General features: G+C 39.1%; 1 protein-coding gene and 1 long non-coding RNA gene across 16 annotated transcripts in view; one reads left to right on the plus strand and one right to left on the minus strand.

The window, feature by feature from the left end:
- The window catches only part of CACNA1C (calcium voltage-gated channel subunit alpha1 C), a 433,748-nt gene that overhangs the window by 97,338 nt on the left and 310,648 nt on the right, over nucleotides 1-25,762 (plus strand). The window lies entirely within an intron of this gene.
- LOC113966260 lies at nucleotides 2,019-4,511 on the minus strand. Its single transcript, XR_003533756.1, has 3 exons — nucleotides 4,351-4,511; nucleotides 2,571-2,654; nucleotides 2,019-2,382 (listed from the first exon to the last, which is right to left on the minus strand). It is a non-coding gene; the product is annotated as an uncharacterized LOC113966260 (long non-coding RNA).

Raw genomic sequence — 25,762 nt, forward strand, 5'->3', positions numbered from 1 at the left:
TGCAGAAGTTCTGAAACAGATGTTTTTCCCCAAAACATTTAGGAGGATGTTATGATTCATTTATATACTACCATTTCCATACTGGAAGAAATTTCCCTTTGTCATCCAGCTTGAGTATCTCCCTCTGACCACCTTCAGTAACAGTTGTGACTTTCTCTGTGGAGATCTGCTCTAATTTCCAATTACCCTAAATATTAAGATATTTCCTTATAGCTAATGAGATTTCTGGCTGAGATTCAAACCCAGATTTTATGCATTGATTTTGCACAAGTTGCCCGTGTTGTTTCCAAGTGATCTGTGCACATCATATGCAATTTATGTTCATCTTCTGATTACTTGTCCTTATCTCAATCTTCTCCACCTAAAGGCTAGTAAGTATGCTAAGATAGAGTTATCACAGCCATGCCATGTGGGAAAACTCAGTAGTAGGATTCACTATTACAAATGCCAGACTGTTCGAAGGAATATCTCACTTCCTGAAATCTTAGGGATTACTTGTGGCAGAAGCAATAAAAATCTTCTTTAAAGTGACTTGTGAATTATTAAATAAATTTCTTTCAAACTGCTTTATTACTCATAGGAATTGTATCAATCAACAGTGAGAGCTAAATTACTAGATCAGTCAGAAAATATTGTTGCAGCTGAAGAATCAATGCTAATTGAATCATTAAGGCATTATTACATGAAACACAAATACCTCAGGATGATTACTCTTTGCTCTGCTTAATCTATAGTCTACCAAAAAGACATAATGCCAACAATTGTAATACTTGATTGTTTTCCTAAGCATCATATTTTCTCAATATAGTATTTTTCTCTATTGGTGTCCTTTTGCTTAGAAGTCTCCTACTAGTAAATTAGAAAAAAAACAACAAAAAAGCTGAGCTTAGTTTAATGCAATGCAAATACATTTTCTCTGCAGTTCAGAGGCCAAACTTGCTTCAACCAGACTCCCACTGACTACAATAAAGTTCAGAGCTGGGAGCATTTTTAGCTTGACCTGTTTTTGCGTTTTTGAAGAACCTTGTCATTCCTATGTTGGTTGAAGCAAGGTTGGATCTGCTGGAGACTGTTTACAATCTGTAGTAAGACAGATATCGATTAAGGGAACTCAGTGCCTTGGCTCTCCTCTACGTGCGTGTTTTGCGCTGCTTCCCTTTTCACTGATGGCCAGAAAGGTTGGCTTTTAGTGCAGGCGACGAAGGATGTGGGTGCTGTCATTATCCTTGGATTTATCAGGCTCTGGTCACCCAGGATGATGTGGGATCTCCTGATTGCTGCGCAAGCCCTCTAACATGTGGATATCTACAGTCAGTTTGCTGGACTTTGTTGCTGTGAGATTGAACGAACATTTCTCTGTCCTCTGGCTCCTGTAATGTCATTGTATCATGGCTGAGGTGTAGTGACAGACCGACAGCCCGTGCATTACTGACGTATTTGTGGGTGAGAAAGTGAGTTTATGTGAGTGTTGGTGCATATGTGCTAGCAGTGGTTATAACGATAGTGTTTAGGTGGGTAGAGGGAGGCTTGCTGGGGTAGATGGGAATAAGAGCATCTGTGTGAGAAAGTGTATGAATATGTAGGTTAGAGTAGGTTTGAGGCGGTGTTTTTGTTTTGATCTTCCTACTCACTCTTCTTCTTTTTTTCCCATGAAAAAAACAACTTTGGGTTTAACATATGTGCTTGCACTCATAGCAGGATTTTGATATATGGGGTGTGCTTTTTTCTCGTCTTCTTCCAGTAGTCAAACCTGCATATTGTCTGTCAAAGAAACCCAGGGTATTTCCAGCCTCTTGATTTCTCATTCTTATAGATCAGGAACATCATTTTGGTGTATAAGTTAATTCCTTTTGCAAACTGACACCTTCCACTCCCATCAAAGACTTTTTCAGTAGTGTTTTTATATGTTTTTGTATAGTCATTACCTATGTTTTTATATGTAGTGTTTTTGTATGTTTTTATATAGTGATCAGCTAAAGAGCTGAATGGAGCTGGAAAATAATAAGTCAAGGAACCACAGAACCCACAACATATTCTTTAATTCTAAAGTTCATTGGCTACATTAAGAAGATTAATGAATAAAAGAGCTTGGTGCCAGCAAAGGCCTGGAGTGCACCTTTTGAATTGCTGTTAATGTAATTTAATGGATAGAACAATACAGCTGCATCACTTCTTTTCTGGTTGTTGGGGGTTTTTTTCCTATTAAAGTAAACATTCTGTTTTGTATTCATGCCAATGGCTCTGCCACAACCTTTCCAGGCAGTTTGTGTGCCAATCCAATGGATCAGCTGGGAAATTTACGGTGTACTTTTTTCTTTCTCAGCCATTTCCACCTTTCTCCTCTTCTGTAATCACAGGACTGCAGATGCTCATCATCCCAGACTGGTGTGTGATATGGAGCAAGATGCAGTGGAGAGGCAGCAAAACATCATGTAACCCTTCTCATTCACATCAAAATATATCCAAAGATTTTTTTTTTCCCCTCCCCTCCGCCCAATTCCTTCGCTCCAATTCCCAGGCCTGTATAATCCAAGGCAGTGCACTGTGATAGACACACATCCACATCTCACCTGATGAATTTCTTGTCCTAACCACTCTTTGCAGAAGTTGGGTTCTTCTGTTTGGCAAACAAACAAATCCATGTGAAGTTCCCTCTGTAGTGAAATAGAGCAATTATTTCAAAGTACCTACAGTAACAGAATAATTTTAGAGGAGACATTTCTGGCATATCAGACAGTTAAGACATAATTCCCTAGGTGGAAATTCAGCTGGGATACAAGGCTAAAAAATGCACTCTGAATGTACAGGGCTTTTTAGGAGAGACAGAGATCTGATACAAAGATTCTGCTACTGAAAAGTGGTCCCTAATTACAACCACAAAATGTTTCAAATGTAGCCAAATTGTAGAACTAATTCACTAACAACCCTTGCAGTACTTTATTTTTTTTGACTTGGATAGTTTCCATTTGGAAATGGCCTATTCCCACCTCATTCAGCTCGAGGTACTACTAAATAGAACAGTGAAAACAATATGATTGAATCAAAAGATTCACAGACGTTGGGGGTATTTAACAGTGATTTACTGGCTCATCTGTCTTGTGCATTTCTCTTTTTATCTTTCCAATAAAGACCTATCAGCATTTTCTTCAGATCCCCCCCTTCGTGGGCCCTGTGGCTAATCCTACTGGCATTATTGAGATTTATTCCATATTTTCAGTAGGAACGGGATTTGATCTATAAGAGTGGACAAAATGTTTAAAAGGTAAAGGAAGAATTCTAAGATCTCTTTCAAGTTAGTTACAGGTGAAAAACTCTAACATATATAAAAGTGAGGCCAAGGATAAAATGGAAAGAAGGTTTTGCTGCTGAATACTGAAGAGTCTAAAAATACCAAGAACAATATCTAAAGATAAGGATGAAAAAATCAACACAACCTTTTCCATCATATGTGATTGTGACAAATCTCAAATCCCAAATTCCTTTTATAAGTATCGTTCAAGACCTTCCTGGCTCTAAAGCTTATTAATTCCTCTTAACAAAATAAGTCTACTTTCCAGTTGATTTTAAGAGGTTTTATTCTCTCCTGCAGTGCTCCATGTTTGAGTATCAGGTCTCAGAAATATTTCCCCTGTTTGTACATGAAAAATGGAAAGAAGAGTGAGATGTGCTTACCAAAAAGAATGAAGTTAAGTCCTGTTTTCAAGCTGCACTTTCAGAATGTCACTCCAAGCTCATATTTAAAATGTGGCACTTAGGCCACATTCTTAATATCATTCTCATGAGGGCTGCTGGGGAGATTCAATCCTCAGGTAAGGTTAAAGATGGTCTTGCCTCCTAATGAAGTCTAACTTTGTGAACTTAGTACTCTTCCATTCTCTTTGCTGCCAAACTTCTGTTCACAAGATACATCATCTGCTCATTCCTGCCTCTATAGGTGTACAGTCCACGAGAATTGGGTTTGACATGTACCTGGATGATGGCTAGCAGAGGACATGTGAATCTAAGGAATGTTCAGAACAGAAACAGTCCACGTATTTCTCTGTTTCTCTTTTTACCCTGCTTTCCTGATTTTTCATTCTGTCCCTTGGTTCTCCTCCAAAAATAAATCTGGACACTTCCTCAGTTTCTGAAGTGCTTTGATATTAAAGGCTTCTTCCAGCAAGTAAAGTTAGCTCCCTATAGTAAATCCTAAAGAAATGCTCAAAGAAAACAGATGATTAATTTTTTCAGTGTTGGATTCTCAGAACCTCTTAGACTGCAAACAGATCATCTAGGCCATGCAAATCAAATCTCCCATGAATTCAAACCTAGTTTCTAGGTAGTCTGAAAATAGTTGTCGAATTTGCTTACCATTTTCATTTAGGTGGGCAGCTTCTGGTCAGCAATTCCGTAAGACCTTGGATATTCACCTTCCCTGCAAAATTTTTCCCCGGTGTTAAAAAAGCTGTTGACTGGGATCAGTGGCAGCAACAGACTTTCTGCTCAGTTTGGTGCCAGTAACTGACTGTGTCGAGATCTTGTATGATGAAGTTGTACATAGTGAGATCTGTCTGGAAAGTGCCCTTTGGACCAGCTATGTGGACTTGTTGAGAATGGTTTGAGAGGAATGTTTTGAATGGATTGTGAATGAAAAATAAGTTTACTGAACTAGGCCTGATGTGAAATGTTCAGATCAACTTCACCGTTATGGAGAGACAGTAGGAAGCACTGACTTTCCATTTGTTTTCCATGACTGTTTCATTCTGTGTCCTGTAACCTGTGAGTGATCTGTGCAGCTTTTGTCCCTTCCTAGATGCAGCTGTATTATGGCAGTGTCACAGTCCAGTTGCTCTCTGTTCTGCATCCTACTTCCCAGGCTCTGGAATTCAAAGGGAAAAAACATCACCTACATCTTCCTAGGGGCAGTCGTGCCCCTGACAATAGGCAGTCCTACTCCAAAGATGCCTGGAGCAGCTCAGGATAAGGAAAAAAGGAGAACAGGCTGTTGGCAGATAATGTGAGATATGAAAAGCAGTTCAGGTTAATTTATTCAGACCAATGGTTTAAAAAGCAACCAGTGTGTGAACTGTGTGCTGGGTTCCCTCCCTTCTACTGCTTCTGGCCCCTGTCCGCAGATCTCTGCCCAAGGGCTCAAGTTAGTCGGAAACTCCGCTGTCCTCCATCCTTTGGGCCCAACCCTCTCTGTGTGTGTTTGTGGGCTTTCTCTCTCCCAAGCTGGACAATACTGTGATACACTCTCTATGTCCCTGACTCTTGGTGGCAACCTTGGTGGGGAGTCCAGCAGCTCCCCGGCTGCTCTGGTTTGACCCTGTTAGCTGTGATTTACCAGGGCTCACACACTGTGTGACATACAGCAGGCTGCAATTATTTTCTTCCCCTCTGCTTGCTGCAGCACAGACCCCTGGCTGGCTGGATGCTGGCCAGGGCAGTTCTCTGCCTGCTGGTGGTTTCCTTGTTTAAATACTGTTCTCAGTAGAAGAGCAGTTTGGTGATAGAGAATCTGTCCCAAAGCGTTTACTGTGAGCTTTCCAAATCAGTTCTCTTAATACTCTCTGTGAATTGATTAGCTTTTGCTTTTTTACAGGATGGTGTGACAGTGCATCATATTGATGTTGGGACATTGAGATGCTTCATTATGCAGAGCTGCATTTGCTGTCTCTGTTGCTGAGTGAATACGTGGTTGGATGTCGGTCACAGTCCTCAAATCCTCCAATAGTTTTTGCCTTGCTTGAGCACGGATCCTGTGACAGCATTAATTAAAACTTAGAGGTTCCAATAATTTAGGTACAGATTCTGCCGTCAGCTATCTGTGTACTTTTCACAAACAAGTAAGAGCTCTGTATTTATTTTAGTTTCATCTATCCTCATCTTCCTTTGATTTTTCAGAAAGGCAATTGCTATTGAAATTCAGTGCAAAAATAAGGAACAGAAAAATATAGAAACCTTCTTTAAAATTCAGCTCTGGATAAGGCCCTGAGTTTTCCCCTTCTCAGATTTTACTGGGGTATCCCTTACTCACAGAGGCTCAGTTCCCACAATCCTATCTCAAGAAAAATTCAGATTTAGACTTCAACACTCCTGAACTATTTTGAAATCCAAAAGCACCTAAAATGGCTTAAGCAGAGTCTCCATTTTGGGATAATCATCCACGCATTTTGCATTCCTCCTCAGATTGTTTATGCTGAACATTCTCTTAATCTCACTGCTGTAGTGCTATTTTCTTTGTAAGAAATAATAAATCAAGCTCGTGGTGTTTTCTTCTCTGCCACCCACCTTTAGTCCAAGGCCTGTGCATAGTGAGCAGACCCAGCTTCAGTGATGGTGCAGGAATGCCTGGAATCTCTCTGATCTGTTTCCAGGGAACATTTCTCCATGGCACAGCCAATGAGCAAGAAAACTTTCTTTTACCTTGTAACAAAGCCCTTCCTCTGCTCAGGCTCCTCAATGCATTCGGCTTCCAGCTGCAAGTGAAGGGTTGTGTCCTTGGTGCCATGGGGCCTGACAGGTGATATATGCTGCCAGTTGGCATCCTGCATAGGAAATAGGTCATTATGGAAAGGTGGTGGCACTGCCTGATGAACGAGAGTTCTTTTCTTCTCCTGGCACCAATTCTGTTATCTGCATGGAGGCTTTACTCTATCCAGTGAGAGTTAGGAGTGATGCTGTGCCTTTGATCTCTGAACATTCCTGAGAGCAGAGCGTGAGGTGAGGAGCAAGGGGAGATGATGCTTCTCATCCCCTGCATGGAAGCCAGAGAGCAATGCTGAGTGTTATGCCCAGAGAGGGGGAGAAGACTAACTGATGCTTGAATGTTTGCTTGCATGTACTTCTGTGCAAAGTCAAATATTTGAGATACTCAGATGATAGAAAATTCAAGTGATATAATTAGAAGAAAATCTAGGACCAGGCCTTAAGTAAAGTTTAAAAGTGTGATGAAAATTAGGCTTCTACATCTTTTATCATCCCAGGTGGGGAGCTACTGAGATCAGTGCTTTTTAAAACCACACTGCCTTTCTAAATATTTAAATATGACTCAGAAGCTTATTTTCGGAAACCTGGTTATGGAAACACGTAGCAGAGTAATACAAATATTTTTTCTTAGTCCTCCTTTTAATGGAGATGGCACTGCTTCGCAGTTGTTCAAATTATCTATAATGTCCAGCAGTTTGACTTCAAAACAGACTTCCTCAAGTACTTCACTGTCTTTAATACTAAAAGCTGTATCACACCCTTGTTAGGCAAAATGATATTATTACTTTCGGTTTAAGAGTAAGGAGCAGAATGATTAAATTCATTGGTCAAATCTGCTGAGAAAGTTGGTGGTAATACTTCAAAACAAAAGGAGGAAGGAACCTTAGCTATCAATTTTAATTTTTTGAAGTTTTCAGCTGTTTCTGCCTTTAGAATATTTTAAATGGTAGGTTGGTTTGGTTTGGTTTTTTGGGTTTTTTTTGACAGACTATAATTTGTTTTATTTGAAAGACTACAAGTGAAATTATTTTATTCCTTTGGTTCAAACTGAAATTCTAATTGCATACAAGTATAAAAAACAGGATGATTTATTGGTTTTCTCCTTTTCTTCTTGGCTACCAAATACTCTTTTTGACTAAGAAGTAGAGAAAATGAAAGGAAGTAGAGAAAATGAAAGGAAGTAGAAAATTAAGGTTAAGGATCTTGTGGAAGGGATGCTTAGTTACATACTCCTCAGACTTGGACTTGGAAAAAAATCTAGGGGAAAATTTTAAAGCTGTAAAAATTAATTACTTTATCTTATCCAGTTTGCATCCTTATGATGATGAAAGAAAGTTTGAAAGTTACTTCTGGGTTTTTCTTTTTCTCTTAAATTAGAGTTTCTGTTCCTTACAGAGAAGTTAACTGATAAAAGATAATGAAAAGACATTTGAATTTCCTCTTTCCAAAAGTGAAAAATATAATTATAATTATAAAGAAAATGTTTTCTAAAAATCACACTGACTAAAACCAAAGTTTCAACCAATATCCAAATAATGTATTCTTTTTTTTAATCAATTTTTTTTTCTTTTAGCTGAAATCTGAGGCTTCTGTCTAAATCAAGCCAGGAAATTTCACTTTGAAGTTACAATTTTTGTTTCAGATAAATAAAATTTTCACTAAGCATTGCCTTTCTGTCAATCTTTTGGACAATATTAAGTAGATATATTGTTGTGCCTCGGCTTTGGTGGATAAATGTTCACTGAATGAAAGGATGATGTACAAAAACCTTCCATTTGAAAGCTTTAATTTAGCTCCATTGAAAGTGGTGTCATATCCATGGATTTTTGTAATGGATCTTTGAAATCACGCAGTTTTCAGGGGAATGAGGGACCAGAGAGTTCTATAGAGGGAACTAATCAAGAACCTTTAAACTACGTTCACAAACATGTCTCCGCTACGTGTGTGAGCTGTGGTAGGGGGTTTTCCAAATCTAAGCTCACCAGAGGAAAGAGTAAATGAAATAAATTATTGAAAGATGGGGCAATAGTAGCCCAAAACAATCTATATTAAAACTACTGGAAAATATATTTGTGCTGAATTTGGTAAATATTTTCAATTTTATGAAATTCAAAATATTTAAAGTGTAGATATTTAATTCTCCTTGAAACAGATTGTATCTATTTATATATATAAAATGATAGGAAAGATGTCACCCAACTTGAAATAAGCTTCCAGCTTTTGATTTTGCTGGAGGGGAAAAAGAAAAAAGTTGTTCCACATCAAGCTTAAAAAAAAAACGTTTTCAGCTGTACCTAAGCCAAAAACCCCAGCAAACATTTCTTTAGCTCTAAGGAGAAGTTTGCTTTCTATCTATCAGACAAATATCTGAATTAAGATACAAGATCCGCAGCGTAACTTCACTGTCTCCTGATATCTCCCTTCTTCAGTGTTGCTGTGAGTTCCTTTGTATTACTTACCTGTGCTTTCAGCTTTCCTATGGAACTCTCCCTAGTTACACATATAACCAGAGGGCAGCTGCTGGCAGGGGACCTGAAGGCATTAAACAAAGTTTTTCACCACATCACTCCCCCTCCATCTTCATAGTGTTGCCTGTTGTGGCCAGTCAGAACTTCCTGGTGAAGGCTGAGAACATCTCGCAGTAAAAGCGGCTGCTGTTCCAACAGCACAAACCGCACGAGTCAAATGAGACTCTCTCTCATATCGATGGAATTGGAAGGGCCATTGCACACCCATAAAAAAATTGGGTTCTGTTCAACAGAAAGCAATGGTATAACACGCACATTAAGAGCCAATTAAAAACAATGTCATTATAAGCAATATTCTTGTTGGATGGCTAACACAGCTCTGTGACTCTGTCTTATCCTCTTATGTTATGTTGAAAAACTGATTATTCTGGTGCCAAAGGATAAAATGCTCTGGAATTTAGTTCATTTTATCTTATGTCTCAAGTGCTAGTGCCTGGCTGCCACCTCTTTTGTCATATTTGGAGTTCTGCATCTATGGACTGTTTCAGAATCAAAAACATGCCCCTCTCACTAAGTGATAAAATAGTTCCTTGGGCTGGGTACTCTCTGTGCTTTCCCAGCTTTAAGGGTTTAATTCTACACACATGTAACAATAAGGTTCAATAAGAACTTATTAAAATGAGGTCACAGTCATTTCCAAGAATCAGTGTGCTCAGGCCACTGAAGCAGTGGAATACACAGCTTTATACCTGGCCATGCCTTTATGCAGATATCTGAGCAGGAACTCATCTCTCCCTGTTGCTAAAAACAAAACTTGATGGGAGGATATAACAGCCACATGTTTCCTTGTCATAAATTTTAATTTTGCCCATCTTAATTTATATCTTCATTGGAAAAGGTTTCTGAAGGCTTGCATGGAGCTTCCAGATGAGAGAAAGGGGAAGCCACGTATTCAGGTTCCATCTCTGTCTTATGATATTATAAAAGTTCACTTATGTTTAAACACAATGTAGAAATGACATGGAGGGAGCACAAACAATGCCTTGTGTAAACATCACAGACTCTGTAGCTGGTTTTGTTTCTCCAAACCATGGAAGTTTCTAAGAAATTTCAAATACATTTTTAGTTCAGTAAGGACATCCCACTATTTCTCTTAGGAGAAAGGCAAATGTTTGATCAGGAAACAGAAAAATAGGAAGGGATATGGAGCCCTTTCAAGAGTCCAAAAATAAACGTTCCTGTTCACTCTGCTCTCAAAAGGTATGTGCTCACACAAACTAACAAGCACTCCTTTGGGAGAGTTAGCACATGAGGACATTTTTGTGGCAAGCTGATATTTTTTGGCCCAGCTTCTGCTTTGGCACCTGTTTGACCTGGCAATTTAAGCTCCTTTCTGAAAAACAGGGTTTGTCTGTCTAACGGTGTTGAAAATTGGAATCTCAGTGGGAATTTGTGATCCCAGCAACTTGTAAACAGCCTTTGTCCTTCCACATGTGTCCTCCTAACCCCTGCAGAAGTTAAAATGTACAGGAGCCTCCTAGGCCATGACTTGTGTCTTTTCACTGGCTTTTCTTTTATCATCACAAGTAATAATAAAAGCAGTGAAATGAAAGCTGTAACAAGCTGCTGCTTTGGCCTAATGGCTTGGATGTACTTTATCCATAGTTAGTATGCACCTGCTGCACTCAGACAAACACCCCAAGCAGAGACAAGAATAAAAAATATGCCCAATACATATCTGAAACCAACACAAATTATCTTTGACATTTATATAAACTGTACATGTGTTCCCCACATCTGGAATGTGCTGTCTGTTGGTCATACTGCTTTGAATCTCATCTTTCTTTAATATTAAAAAAAAAAAAAAAGTCTTCCTGCAGTGCTGGGAAAGGTAAAGAAGAGGAGGTGTAATGGTTTTTAGATGAACAAATAATAATTAATTCAATGCCAGGGATCTGTTTCTCTTACCTCCTTTACATTTAATTTTCAGTTGCTTGGTAAGAATTAGGAGCAAGAACTCAGGGAGGGTATGGTTGGATTTGCCACCCGGGATCAAGCTTTTGGTTCCTCAAGTCTAATATCTTTACCCAGGAACGAGGATCATTTGCAGCATTAGAGGAGCATAAAAAACCAAAAACCAAGAAACCCACCAACATTCAAGGCATGCAGTGATCTTTCTGGGGTGAGAAATGAGACTCCCATTCCCATGGAAAGGCATTTTGGACACCAATGCACTTTCACTGTTCCAAATGTTGTTGATAAAGATATCCAACTCACCTTGTCCTTTGGCCTCCCCATGTGATGAAATAATTTTTTAAGTTTAGTATAGAAAGAGTAAGAGAAAGTACAGGTCACTTCAGAAATTCAGTTTCTTTTAAATTTACTGAATTTTAGTTTTAAAATGGTGTTAGGAGTTGTATAGTTTCTTCTAATTTTTCTCCTGTCTGCAGTAAGCAATACCTGTCTTTGCATCCTCTGCTCCAAAATACAGTAAGTTGTACTATAGATCTGGATCAGTTTGGATCAGAACTATGGATTTGGATTAGTAAGTTTTCTTCCTTGTAGTCTTGCATACTTTGTTCCATGCTTCTCTTTTCAGGGCACTTTCTGACTGAACTTTTGAATGGATTTGTCTGCCTTAAATTATTTTAAAATCTCTGTATTTCACCTTAAAGGTATAATTTTGGCAAGTAGTTTTTTTAACTTCTAGAGATCTTAAGCTCTTTTTGCATTTGAGGTAGACCAGATAACTTAGAATAAGAGAACCTCATCCGGAACCAAAGCATTACATATTCTTTTACAGTTTGATACTCTGCTATTTCACCTCTCTTTCCTCCTTCTTGGAAGGTCATGTTACAGTGTTTAGTGTAAATTTCCATGTGATGTTTCTGTAATAATGGTTTTCAAACTGTTATATTTTCCATATTGTCCTTTGCTTAGTGATTTGGTTGTGCCCTATGAAGAGAAGGACTCAGATGTGTTGTATTGAGTGCAGACTTTGTTATGGCAAAACTGCCAACCTGAGAAGAAGTTAAGACCTTTTTGAAAATATTTTTTCCCAGGCTTTTGCAGGTTATTTGATGAGTTCAAACAGAAGTGGAATTCTGACTTATAGAATCTCCTCAGCCAGTGTTCACAGACAACCTAAGGCCTGTGTATCCCACCCACCCCACTTAAAACACTGTAGTAGAGCTAAAGAAGTGCAAAGGCTCAAGCTTTATGCTGGGCTTTCATACACAGAATTCCTGTCATCACCCCACTCAAAAAGAAACTTGCATTAACACCTCCAGGAGCCTCTTTAATGACATTACTACATGTGGGCTAATTTTAAAAGATTTTTTAAATGGTCTAATTTTCTGTTGAAGTGTTTGAGTCTATGAAGGGATGTGTTAAGCACTGTATTAACTGAATTACGTTTTCCCCATCCTGCAGAATCACTGCCAATCTTTGGAAAGTATAAAAATACCATTTACATAAGCTTTTGTCCATTCATAAAATACAATAGCAGGAGTCTTGACTAGCATACAAATAAATATGAAAATAAATTAATATACAAATAAAAGGCCAACTTGACCTCATTTTTTAACAAGTTCAAGTTCACCTTGTCACTGTAGTTACTTCTCATAAGAAGTAATGGAATATCTCTGAGGGTAAAAAGGCTTTTTCAAACAAGAATATTTTTTATAGATATTCTTTTTTTTTGCACAGACATGTCTTTTAAAATATTTTGGCAGCTAGTAATTCCCATGACCACAAATCACTTCCAAGACTAAGCCAAATAATTTAGCTCTTACATACCACAGTGTCCTTAGCCCATCAGGGTTGAATGCCCTTAGCAAATATTATGGCTTTGTTGGGCTGGAAAAGAACAAGTTGGGAAACCAGCAGGATTGAAAACTGCTGGGTCTCAGACTGGGGAAACAATATTCCCATTATCATATTCAGGGGATTATAACAGTTGGGTAGACTTTCAGGTCATAGAAGTATCTCCTTGCTGATCATAAAATGATTTGGGACATATATTTGTAAAATTTTGTATGCATCTGCTCAGATAGTACTTTTTCAGATGAAAAAATACGACAAAAAAAAGTCTGAGTTCACTGTCTACGCTGCGACAGACAAAATGAGTGAACTATACTTTAAATTAAGTGATGGGCCCCAGGTTTTTCATGTGATATGAATAAATCCACCCAGTCCTCACAATGCTCAGGCCTAGTCCCTCTCTCCATAGCTCTACGCCTTTCTCTGTTCCATAACCAATCCAAAGTTATTCCCATTATTTAAGTATTTAGTTCTGTGCTGTTTGTTTATTTTTAAGTATCCCGTTATAACCAAAATGAAAGATGGCTTCATGTTAGCATTTTGGTACAGAGAAGTAGTGCAGTTTTGAAATGCATCCTCTGATTGTCCCCACTTGCCACCTCTTGGTACATTTCTCTTGTGTGGTTCTGGTTCATATTAAATAAATTCTTCTCAGAACAACTACAACCAAAAGCTCTGATCAACCAAAAGCCTACGTACCCAGAGGATTTAAAGTCCTAAAGGGAGCATGGGGGTCTGAACCAAGGATCAATCTGCTGGAGCACTTTACATCACATACATAGTGGGGATGCTTTGATCCAGGAAAACAGATTAAATTTCATCTGAAGTAACAGCAGAACTTCATATGGGGGAGATGTAGGGGCCTGAGCATCAGCTCCGCTGACCTACTGATCCTCTTCTGTTGTGTTAGAAAAATTTCTCGTGTTGACATAGTCAAAGAAAGCAGTTTTTGAACCAGTGGGTTTTCAGTGCTGTCATAAAACTATCACCAGCCATTCTGTTTCTCATTCTGCTTTCTGCCTCAAACTGATGGGACATTGTACTGCGTTCTAGAGCCGCACTTGAAAACAAGGCGTGCCATGGAATCAAAAAGGGAAATATTGTCATAGGACAATAGACTGCCATGCTTCCAGCTCTGCAGGTAAAGAACAGATCTTAGCTGCCACTATGAAACAGAATTGAATTACATAGAAAACGCCAACATGCCTTCCTAGTGGGAGTGCTTGTAGTGGTAACAGGTAATTGCCAGCACTCCTGCTCTGGAAGGTCGTTCAGGATTGAAACACAGATGCTCCCATCTTGTCCTTGGTGTAAGTACAGTTACAGCATGAAGAAAAGGCAGCCTGGTTTAATGGGAGCCTGCTGCTACTGAGCCTGCAAAAGGAAATTCAGGATAATACGTTTCTGAGTGTTCTGCTACTATGAAAAGAAGATTAAAGGATAAGTGGCTTGTACTGTTACATTGACTTGAGCCTACAAAACAAAATGGAAGATTTTTTTTTTTCTGTGGCAGTTTTGATATGCTGTTTATCAGTAGTGAATATCTTCCATTTGAGCACTACAGTCTTAAAGCAATAGAGAGGAAAATGTATTTTGTTCTGTTTGGAGGAATGCAGTCCAGTGCAAGAAGTGTGAGAAACATAGAAATTGGTATTCTAATTAACTTGCTCCATGACTTCAGGTAAGTCATACTTTCCTGAATTTTCAAACAAAAGTGCCTGAAATTAAGTCATTTCAATATTGAAGCTTGGCTAACCAAATGAAAGAAATGAAGAAGGGTCAGAGCCCTGCACACAGGTGGAATGTTTTTCTGGTTGACAGCTTCGGTTGTGGGGAATCTACAGTGCTGGGGAGAATTTGCTGCTTTCAGAAAAATCAGTGGTTGTTTGCTCTTGTCTGCTAAGGGAGGCCTTTTGAATCAGCTGTTTGAAAATCCTATTATAAACATGCAGCAAACTTCCTATGCAAGAGAAATGTGAAGAAATACTAACTTTGTAAAGCGTGTTAGGAACACTTCTAGTTCAGCTTTGTCACCTAAAATGAATAAGGTTCTCATTGGCCAGAGAGTGGAGGCACATATAATTGCCCCAAATCACTGATGATTTACAACACAAGTAAGGGGCAGCCGTGCACAAACGACCTGTAAATGACATTGCTAAAAAGCACTTTTTTGATGTGCAACATCAGCTTCCTCTTGCTAGGATAGAGGCATGTAATTTCTCTTTATGCCTGCCTAGTTCTGCTCTGTTGGAATCCACTTATAAATCCCTTGCTGCTTCACTTGGAGAGCTAAGGTAGACTCTGTCTGCTAAACTGCATACGTGGACTCTTGAGGTCTCATTCTTTGAAATCCAAGCATGCTTTTATTCCCCTCCCAAGGAACTGACTATACGTTTCCTGTCTTCACTTCTCTCACTAGGAACATAAACATGGATTTAATTCTTAAAAAGCACACAAATTCTATTCTTTTCCCCATTGTTACTGACAAACTCAATGCTAAATGAGTTTGGTGAGACTTGACCTAAAGCTTCAAGGAAGATTCTTATGGAAGCTACAGCTTTATGTGTCTGTGGCCAACAATGCTCCAACCAAGTGGAAAGTGGCCCTTCCAGACTGTGTTCGTGTAATACAGTGAACTGGAACATTCTCTCTACATGGGCCCCTTTTTTTTCTTGCTGCCCTGATGAGTCCTTGGCCAATGTGCTGCAGGCTGGTGAGAAGTTGAATCTCTTGGGTAAGGACAGCATAGAATCAAATGCTCATGCTCTGTCAAAATGCTGGCAGTTACAAAACGCTCCAGCCAGTAACTTGTTGGAGAGCAAGCAGTGAGCAAAATTACTTCAATATGTAGAAGAAATTTAGATGCCCTGAGGGAATACTAATTCAGAGAGATAGTAATAGGGATTACTACTTGATTTATAATGTGTCTAGAAAGAAATCAACAAGACTAGACCTGCTGCCTACATGTGCACTTAGCCAGTCACAATTCAGAAAGGCAGACAATAATTGTCTCTTACCTTCACGCTACCTTCTCCTCCTCCTCCTCCTCTTACCTCTTCTGCTCAAAGTACAGGTGGATTCTTTTCTGTCTCTAAGTAAACAACTTGTCTGTGACTTCAGCTGTCCCTCCTGTTTCCACCCTGTACCTTTCTTTGCTTTACCTGAAAACTTATAATTTGCAGCTGTTGCCCCAGGTGCCACCTCCTCCCATCTGATAACGCCTGTAACTCACTTCTGTCTACCTTCTTCTTTGTTCTGCAGTAACTGCATTCATTAAGGCCTAGGAAAGTTTCTTTCTAGACAAATCTCCTGTCCTCTTTGCTACCCTGAGCCCTTTTGCTTGGGTGTATCATTCATAAATGAGTTTTCCTCTGCTCTCTTTTCCATTTCCTTCTTTGCATCTTCCAGTTACTGTGGAGTTTCTTCTGGCCCACTTAACCTCCAGTTTGGAAAAGGAAATTGCACTTTGGCATGTCAGCCTGGAAATACTGCTGACCCCTCATTTAATTTCAGCTGTCTGACATGCTCTGTGCTCAGACCTCTGCTCTTCTGCTTTGCAATGTTTCTTCTGCCACATTTTATGGAAAAGAGTCAAAAGATGGAAGGATAATCTGTGAGTCACTTGTGCAGTGATGACTTGCAGATTTTCTTCCTACCATCCTAATTTTTTTCTATCCTGCCAATCCAATTTCTTCTTTAAAATGGTGAGAATTCATTTGAAAAGAACATTGAATGCCTCAGCTCTTATTGCAAAGTATTTTTAAAATATTATCAATACTTATAGAAAAATTTCTCCACTTTCATCTGCAGAGTGTATCTAAAGGATTTTTTTCTTTTTGTCAGAAAATATAATCTTATCACAGAGATTTTAGAACCCTATTCATAACAGCTCAGACAGGGAGATTATATACCCTTGGAGCTCTGCTTCTCCTATTAGAAGCCAACTTTTTGCATATGTGCCTGTGTTTTTTATGTCCCACACTGCGCCTCTTTCCCCCTGTGTTGTTTAAACTAGGTTGGACCATGGAGATGCTGTAATCTGATGATTTAGGAAACTGAAAAATACTAGTTATTTGGGACCTGGGATGTCCTGTTGTGTAAGTGGGTGGTTGAGTGGGGAGGTATAATTTAGTACTGCCCTGGACACTTCTGTTTTGAAATGACTAAGTGTTCTGGAAGTCATCTGAAGTTTCTGACTGAGATATACAGTTGCCTTGTTATGTGTATCTATCAGTGACTGTCTAGGTGGAGAAGAGAAACTCTCAAAAGAGAAATGAGAGAGAATATTATATAGTTTTATTTTAATATATTTGCTGATAGCATTGCTTTGAATATATCTTTTGTTTTGATTTATTTTGATCTGCCCATGAATTAGTTATTGCCATATGCTCTATAAGTAGAATTTGTGTCACTGTTCAACAGCCGTCATTGGACTGTGAGACTTAACAGCATTTCCAGTTTTTCCTCTTTGACATTTTTAGGATAAGTATGTTTTTTGCAATTGCTTTGGTTATTATGTAGTCAAAGCTGCTGTCAGATAGAGGTACCCAGACAGCTCATCCATGGTTTGTGACATCTCATTACTGCAGGCCTGTGACCTTCACCCAGCTCTGTGCCCGTGTCTCATGTTCTGATTCCAGCCTTCCTCAGTTCCGTGGTTCCAGATATGTGTGCTGCCTCTACCAGATGTGAACTGCAAAAACCTTTTCTGTTCCTTTTCGAGTTTCTCACATGGTCTGCCTAATGTGTATCACTTCTGACCTCTGTAATAGCTTTGCTATTTGAATCACGGGCCGTCCTTGAAGAGATGTTGTCACTCCTGTCGAGTCCTGCCAAACCTGGTAATAGTCTGCAGTCATCAAGAGTACATTCCAAACCACACTTCCCTTGCAGAGCAATTCCTGTCATGAACCTGGATTTGGGGGCATCTCTAAAACTTTGGGTTTGTAAAATTAATAAATGCAGACTAAGATGAGACCATCCCAGTCTCTTTCTCTTGCAGATGTTCTGCATGCAGGGTCTCAGTAAGAAAACGAACTCTTTTGGTCTCGTGACGTTTAAGCAGAACAACAGATACAACTCCTTTTAATCCCTAACAAATGTTTGAAACATTGAGAGAAAGCTGTATTCTTATTCTAGTTTCATGGCGTGGTATAATGGTTTCATGCTACACAGGTTCTGAGTTTTCTTAAGGAATGCAGGAGCAGTTCTATGAACCCACAAATAATTGAAAACTGAGATTTAAAATATGGATAAGGTCAAACAATTAATGCAGTTAATGAAATAAAGTGGATTATTTGCTGATAATCTCAGAATTTAACATGTAAAGGATCCTCTTTTTAATAAGGTTAAAAAAATGGGAAATACCTTAGAAATATGGTTTCAGAGTTAAAAATTGTTAGATGACTGATTAACTGACATTTTATCATTCTTCCACGGAGTACTGGAGCTTTCACAGCTCATAGAGCATAAATCTGAAAGGCTGCATAAGGCTTCAACATTTCTTTAAGAAAGCAAGCTATGAATAATAAAGGACACATTCAGCCTCCTATTTTGATTTATTTCTGAAATGTAATACATTTCATGAAATTCTAGAATACATATTGCAGTTGGATTGAGTTACTTTTTTATTTTATTTTGGTTTTTATAGGCTAGGAGTATTAGTCACTATCATAAAAATGAAATGTGTAACTTCTAACTAAAGAAGCTTAGCATGTTTATGTTGCTAGAAACGTGTTTTCATGGAAAAAGTTGCTGAAAGCTGAGCCCATACTGGGAAAATTGCTAATCTCCAAACAGAATCCTAAACAAGTTAATAGAAACATTTTACTGCATGTGTTTTTAAGGTCATCTTGCACGTTCTGAGACAGTATTTCATTGCACATTGGAAATGTGAATGGGTTTGTGCCTCCAAAACATTGTTGTTTTGTTTCACAAGGAATCTTCTCATCCCTACACTGATCTAATAATTGTAAAAGTCTCTTCTAGCCTTACAACACTGAGTGAAATTATAGCTTTGGTTAAAATTGGTGACACAACTACTGAATTCAGCACAGCCATGGCTTCTTCACCTGAATCCATTATCTTTATGTACATTAACGATTCTAAAGCCAATAATGATCTCTTATGTCTCAAAGGTGTGATGGCTCAATTTATCATCTTTAAATATCTGAACAGTCTCAGATGAAGCAGATGTGATGTATTATTCTTATTACTTAAGTGCACATCTTAAAAATATGTCTCCTTTTGTATTTACCTAAATGAGTGTGACATTAAAGTCCCCTCGCAGCCATGGTGAGCCTTCACTTATCCCATCTTCCCACAACATTCTCCTGGAGAAACTGGCTGCTCATGTCTTGCACAGGATTCTCTTTACCGGGTAAAAACCTGGCTGGATGGCATGGCCCATGGTGGTGAATGGAGTTAAATCCCACTGGTGTCCAGTGACACATGGTGTTTGTTCCCAGGTCTCAGTGTCGGGGCTAGTCCTGTTTAGTGTCTTTGCTGATGACCTGGATGAGAGGATCGAGTGCACCTTCAGTCAGTTTGCAACACCGGGTTGGGTGGGAGTGTTGATCTGATGGGGCTAGGAAGGCTCTGCGGAGAGATCTGGACAGCTGAGGCCAATGGTATGAGGTACAACAAGATGAAGTGCCAGGTGGTGCCCTTGGGTCACAACAACAACCTGCAGTGCTACAGGCTGGGGGCAGAGAAGCTGGAAAGCTGCCCAACAGAAAAGGACCTGAGGGTGCTGGTCAACACTGGCTGAACATGATCCATCACTGTGCCCAGGTGTCTTTCTGGCTTTTATAAGAAACATGTGGCCAGCAGGATCAGGACAGGGATTGTCCCCCTGTACTCGGCACTGATGAGGCCACACCTTGAATCCTGTGTTCAGTTTTGGGTCCCTCAAGACAAGAAAGCCATTGAGGTGTGAAGTGTGTCCAGAGAAGGGCAACAGAGCTGGTGAAGGATCTGGAGCACAGGTCTGATGAGGAGTGGCTGAGGGAGCTGGGGTTGTTTAGCCTGGACAAAAGGAGGCTCAGAGGGGACCTTATTGCTCTTCACAACCCCCTGAAAGGAGGTTGCAGCCACGTTGGGCTTGCCTGTTCTCCCAAATGATAAGTGATAGGACAAGTAGATAGAACAAGTGGAAATGGCCTTTGGTAGCACCAGGGAAGGTTTAGTTTGGATATTGGGAAAAAAATTTTTCACCAAAAGGGTTATCAAGCCCTGGAACAGGCTGCCCAGGGAAGTGGTTGGGTCACTGTGCCTGGACATATTTAAAAGACCTGTAGATGTGGCACTCTGGGACATGGTTCAGCGGTGGGGTTGGCAGTGCTGGGGTTGGACTTGATGATCTTAAAGGTCTTTTCTAACCTAAACAATTTTATGATTCCCTTTTGTTTTTGTAACCATTTTTTTCATATTTTTGTGAGCTGATTCTTCGTAAAGAAACTTATTCTGTGGTGTTGTGAAGTGCCTTGCCTCGTGAATCTGAATTCAGGTCATAACTCTGGATGTTACTATACTAGTAATATAAATTAGCAATGCCACATTTTACCAAATGTTTATTTAGTTCTGTACTAACAACATTTAACACTCGGGTTACATCACTGACATATTTCTATGAAATAAGCAAAAAAATATTAAAAATATTTTAAGTTCTACAGCGTAAATAGAGAAATTGAGTCAGAGAAATAAAAATATGTGGCTGGCAAGGGGATGGGACTTGATGATAGAGCTACATTCTCAAATCCTCTTCCTGCTTCCAGGCTTATGCTGATTTCCCTGGGCAGGCTGCACTAGGAATGGTACCACTGGGGTCTTCCTTTGAAATGGGAAGAACTCAGTTTATAAAAAAATACAGAACTGGCTTGATGGTCTGCATCTGGACATTAGGCTAATCAGATTTACCAGCATTCAGATTACAGTGGGTCTGGAGTGTGCTTTTTCGCTTATCACCTCTCTCGTTAGCTGAGGCTTTAGGTTTCTCACAGTTTAATTGTATTTGAAAAGAGCTGTTTATATGAAGCCCCAAAATGGACTTATTTTCCAGTGCTTCTCCTTTGTTGCATATTAACATTTAATTAGCAAAGAGATCCTATTACCTCAGCACTAAAAGTGAGAATAGCTAAGGCACCTGCTCAGTATAAAATTAGATGCACAGTCAACCTTTAATCTAGTCATAATGCTGTTACCTAAATATTGTTCTAACTCCTATCATAAACCATGATTTGATTGATTTTGAAATGTTTATACCCAGAGTGTCTGGCACAACTTGTTTTTGAGAGTACACTGAAGTCAGAATGTCTGAACCAAAGAGACAACCACTCCTAACAAGCTTTATTTGGGGTTTTCTTCGGTTCAAGTGGTCGGGCTGTAATGTCCTTTCTTCAGAATGGGAACTGAGATGGAATCCAAGTTGAACTTAAACCAAGAAAAACAATTCTCTAAGCATACTTTAATCACCCATAAATGTTCTCATGGCTCTGAGGACCATCTTTCAGAGAAATCTGTTTCTGAAGGAATAGCAGGCTTTTCCCCTATGATACTAGCAATTGTGGGTGCATAACTAAAAGGCAGATGTAACCCAGAAATATATAAGACAATTATTATTATTATATTATTTTGTTTGGGTTTGTTTGGTTTTTGTTTTGGGGTGAGCAGCATGAAGCCAAATATTAGATGGACGTTTTCACAGTGGGATACATAAGGAATGGCAAATCAAAGGGCTCCTGGGATGTCTGTCCCTTCTGCAGCTGTAAGGAGAGCTTGGCTATTTATTACAACTATTACCACAGCAGTTAAAAAGGCTTTTGGTAACATGCCCTCTGCAAAATCTCTTGACTGTTTTTTCCACTTAGTTTTTGTTGCTAAGTTCTGTTTCTATACATGACATCTTTCTGGTTTGTTTTGTAGTATGATGTCTCAGCAGCAATATTTCATCATGGAGAGTTGCTTTAATACTCATGTATCAATATAGCAATGGGCATCTCACACATCCCCATATTTTAAATTTGGTTCTCAGATCATGGTTTGAGAACACATATTAAGGTTGCTGGGATGTTATGTGATAAGACATACCTCTGAAACTTTCTGACAGCACATACAATGTGTTTGATCCAGCTTGGAAAACTGAGATATATAACTAAAATTTTCATTATGCTTGCCCTTACAGCTTCCAATTCAGAAAAATCTATTCGTTAGAGAGAATTACACAAGTGATTTGTTTTTATAGTTTAGGAACAGGATATCTCTTGAGAGGATTAGGTTTTGCAACAGTTTCAAGAAGTTTGCAAATGAAAGAGGATTTCTTTGGTTTCTATTATTATTTATTACGACATTATCTAGAAACAAGACTTGAACAAAAAACTTGTCTTTTGAAAAACTTACATTTTCCTTCAAAAAAAAAATGTTACCAGTGTTTTCTTTTTCTTGGAAGATAAGGCAAGCAAAGTGTTTCATTTTGAGTCTGATTAATCTGAAACAAAGTTTTTCATGGTGTTGGGCTGAATAGGAACATATTCTTTTTGCTGTTAATTTTCTGAGCTGGTTTAATGCTTCACAAGAGAAGTAGTTGAGGTACCTGCTGCCTCTCTCCTCCTGTACGTATTAGCTTTGGTCTACAACAGACTCACAGTCTGTTTTCTGGCTTTACACTGAGCATCCATCATAGGAGATGTAATCCCTAAAGCATGTCACACGTGACTTGACATGAAACAGCAGAAACACATCTAAGAAGCAATATCACAGGCTGCAAGATTTCACAGTAATATTAAATCAAACTTAAAGAGTTTTCTTTCCAATGGATGGTGTCAAACATTAATAGTTTAAAAATTCCAAACAATTTTTAACATCTTCAGACAATTGCTAGAAATATTCAGTTATTAAAGCCTTAACCTTCAGCATGTTTTATGTGCTGCAGTGCCTGAGAGGTGGTTCTTGTTTGTTGTTCTGAGTGGATAGGTATGAAGAAATAAATGCAAGAGCAACCACATTTACTGGTATGAAATCCTGCAACACAGACTAGAACACCTATTAGAAGACTATAAATATAATTCAAATTCCTTTGACCATTGTGCCTTGGCAGGTAGGTGCAATTTCTGAAGAATACAGTTGCTGTTATTTTATTGATTTTTGTGGATAGTTCAATGAGTAGCTACTCTTGGGGCTTTTTTCTTTCCTCAGATATTTGCCAATATTATTTTTATCGTATATTAAGGGTTTATATTATTGTATATTAGGGGTTGGACTTGATGATCTTGGAGGTCTTTTCAGCCTGGTTGATTCTATGATTCTATGATTATATAAGTTCTCCCATTTATTCAGCTCTTCAACTCTGTTACTGGGACAGATCTAAAGCTTTTCCACTAAAAAGTGAAAGCTGATGGAAAGTGCTAATTCACTCCCTACAACTACGTGAAAGGAGGTCGTAGCAAGGTGGAGGTCAGCCTCCTCTCCCAGGCAGCTGGCAATAGGACAAGAGGACATGTCCTCAAGCTGTGCCAGGGGAGCTTCAGGCTGGACATCAGGAAGAATGTCTTCATTGAAAGGGTTGTTAATCATTGGAATGGACTGCCCAGGGAGGTGGTGGAGTCACCATCCCTGGAGGTGTTCAAGATAGGACTGGACGTTGTCCTTAGTGCCATGGTCTAACTGACAAGGCAGTGATCAGTCAAAGGTTGGACTTGATGATCTCAGAGGTCTTTTCCAACCTAATTAATTCTGTCATTCTGTAATTCCCTGAGAATACATTTTCCTCTGCATTTGAAGAGTTGTTTATTAGTTCTGGCCCAAAAGTAAAAGTGCTGACCAAACACCAGAAATGCATTCAAGATTTGTTTTAGGGGTGAACCCACTTGATATTCAAGGAGGAAAACACTGAGCATAGCTTGCCATGCATTTGCCTGCCGTGTGCATTAACAATTGTGGAAAGCTCACTGTTGATGTCTCAAGTAACTCCATGTTTTCCAACTGTTGTTGTCATGCCACAGCACCACTGGTGTTACTCATAAAATATGTCCTGTGGTCCTCTTTAAAAAAGCCAAACTGGCCTGGTACATGGACAGATGGGATTACTCATTTGGACACAAAGAGACAGATTTAAGGAGAATATGCTACAGCTTCCAGCTGATCCCAACACCAGCCAGCTCAGGTGCAGATATGCACAGCCTTCATGTTAAAACATCAATGGATGCAAATAGGGTGGTTCCCTTCCTAAAGCATATAAGCCATTTTAAATTTTGTTGCATACCACAGTATTCCTGATTATATATTTGTCAAATTTCCTTGTATTCCTTTGCTCTTGTATGCATTTCACTACTGCTTTAAATTTGTCGTGTCTGGTTTGCTGTCCTGATTCCCGCTAGCGCAAAGTGTGTTCTGTACATTTGTTTTTTACTGCTTTAGTGCAATGTGGGCAGAGATTCTGTGCATATAATTCTAATTTTCCAGTTCTCTTGCATGAGCTGTTGTTGAACAGTTTTCACCATCATAGTGACCTAATTCCACCCTCAGTGAACTAGACTCTTTTGCAAAACTAGAATTTGGGAACCAGGACTGTATTCTTTTCCAAACAGGTTATTTGGAAAACAAGACCTTTCTCTACCTCCCTAAAAACTTAAGAAAATTGGGACTAACTGAGAATCTCTTTAATCCACAGACAAGAAATTCTTTTGGTGCTTGTATATGTTATGTAAAGATCAGATTTAATTTAGGTATTTGGAATGAGAACATCATCCTTCAGGATAGTTTAGAAACAGTGTCCTCTTTGGTATTACAGCTTTCTAAATGTTCAAGTTGAGCAGGAGCACCTGAGAGTGGGTGCCAGCTTTTTAGTTACTTTGAGCAAACAAAATTATTAGCCCTCTTCTTGAGTGAGACAATTGTTTGCTAAAGCAAACAAAGCAGACAGCAAGATGGAGATTTTTCAAGTTGTCTAAAACATTTGAAGTCCCAGAACAGGTAGCTTTGAAAAACCTGTCTTGAAAGTTGTCACAAAAAAAAAAAGGGAAAGAAAGGAAAAATAATTAAAATAATTGTGTGAGAATCTGAGTGGATCTAGTCCTTCAGGCTTCACTTCTGTATTCCTGGCATTCTTAACAGATCTCTTTTCTGTTCAGATCAGCGCTGCAGCAGGACATTTGGCATTGGAGGTGAAACAGGATCCAGGGAGTCTCCTTCTGTCCCCTCCTGCTGTGGGGCCTCTTCTGGCTCATCCTCTCCCCCCTTGCTGTGTTTCCCAGCTGAGACCTGAGGTGTTGCCTTGCAGGAGCTCCCTCGCTGTTCTATTACTAATTTGTGTGCGGAGTCCTAATTACAATTTACCCAAATGTTTTTCCATTTTCTATCTATCATGTTCTGAGTCTATAAAAGAGTGGGTGAGAAGACTTGTCAGTAAGTCACACCTCTTCCATTTTTTAAGCTGTATTTTTAGTTGACTGACTCAGATGGACGTTTGCTGTCAGAATATCAAAAAAGCCTTACCCAGCATGTGTATCTCCTTCCATGATCAGTCATTTTGAATTCAGGATTTGAGTTCATGAGGGGATGTATTTGTATCCTCAACTTACTGATTTATTTCATCTTATGTGTTGTTTCAGTGTCCTGAAGGTTGAGGGTAGGTTTCATGGAGGTATGAATGTAACATATTGCAATCCTACCAGTTGCTTTTTCCAGTAGTGCCAGTACTGAGCATTTGCAGTTTGTGGCCTGATGGCTTTTGATATGTAACCTGAAATTTACCTCTAATTATATTGCATGTACTGATGAGTCTGTGGTTCCTCCAATGACAGTGAACTTTTTCATTGATCAGGTGGTTTATCTAGAAGGGTTAAAGATCTTGGAGATGCAATAGGATATGGAAGAGATCCATTGCTGCTCTTGTTTAATTGCTCTCATCATTCCTCCATGTCTAGCGCTTTTTACGCTACTACTTGCTTTTCATTTGTAGTATTATGGTGTGTTCTTTGACAATGATCTATGTTATTGACAAACAT

Source organism: Neopelma chrysocephalum, unplaced genomic scaffold (assembly GCF_003984885.1).
Source record: "Neopelma chrysocephalum unplaced genomic scaffold, ASM398488v2 Primary Assembly neopelma1_59, whole genome shotgun sequence".
Taxonomy (NCBI): domain Eukaryota; kingdom Metazoa; phylum Chordata; class Aves; order Passeriformes; family Pipridae; genus Neopelma; species Neopelma chrysocephalum.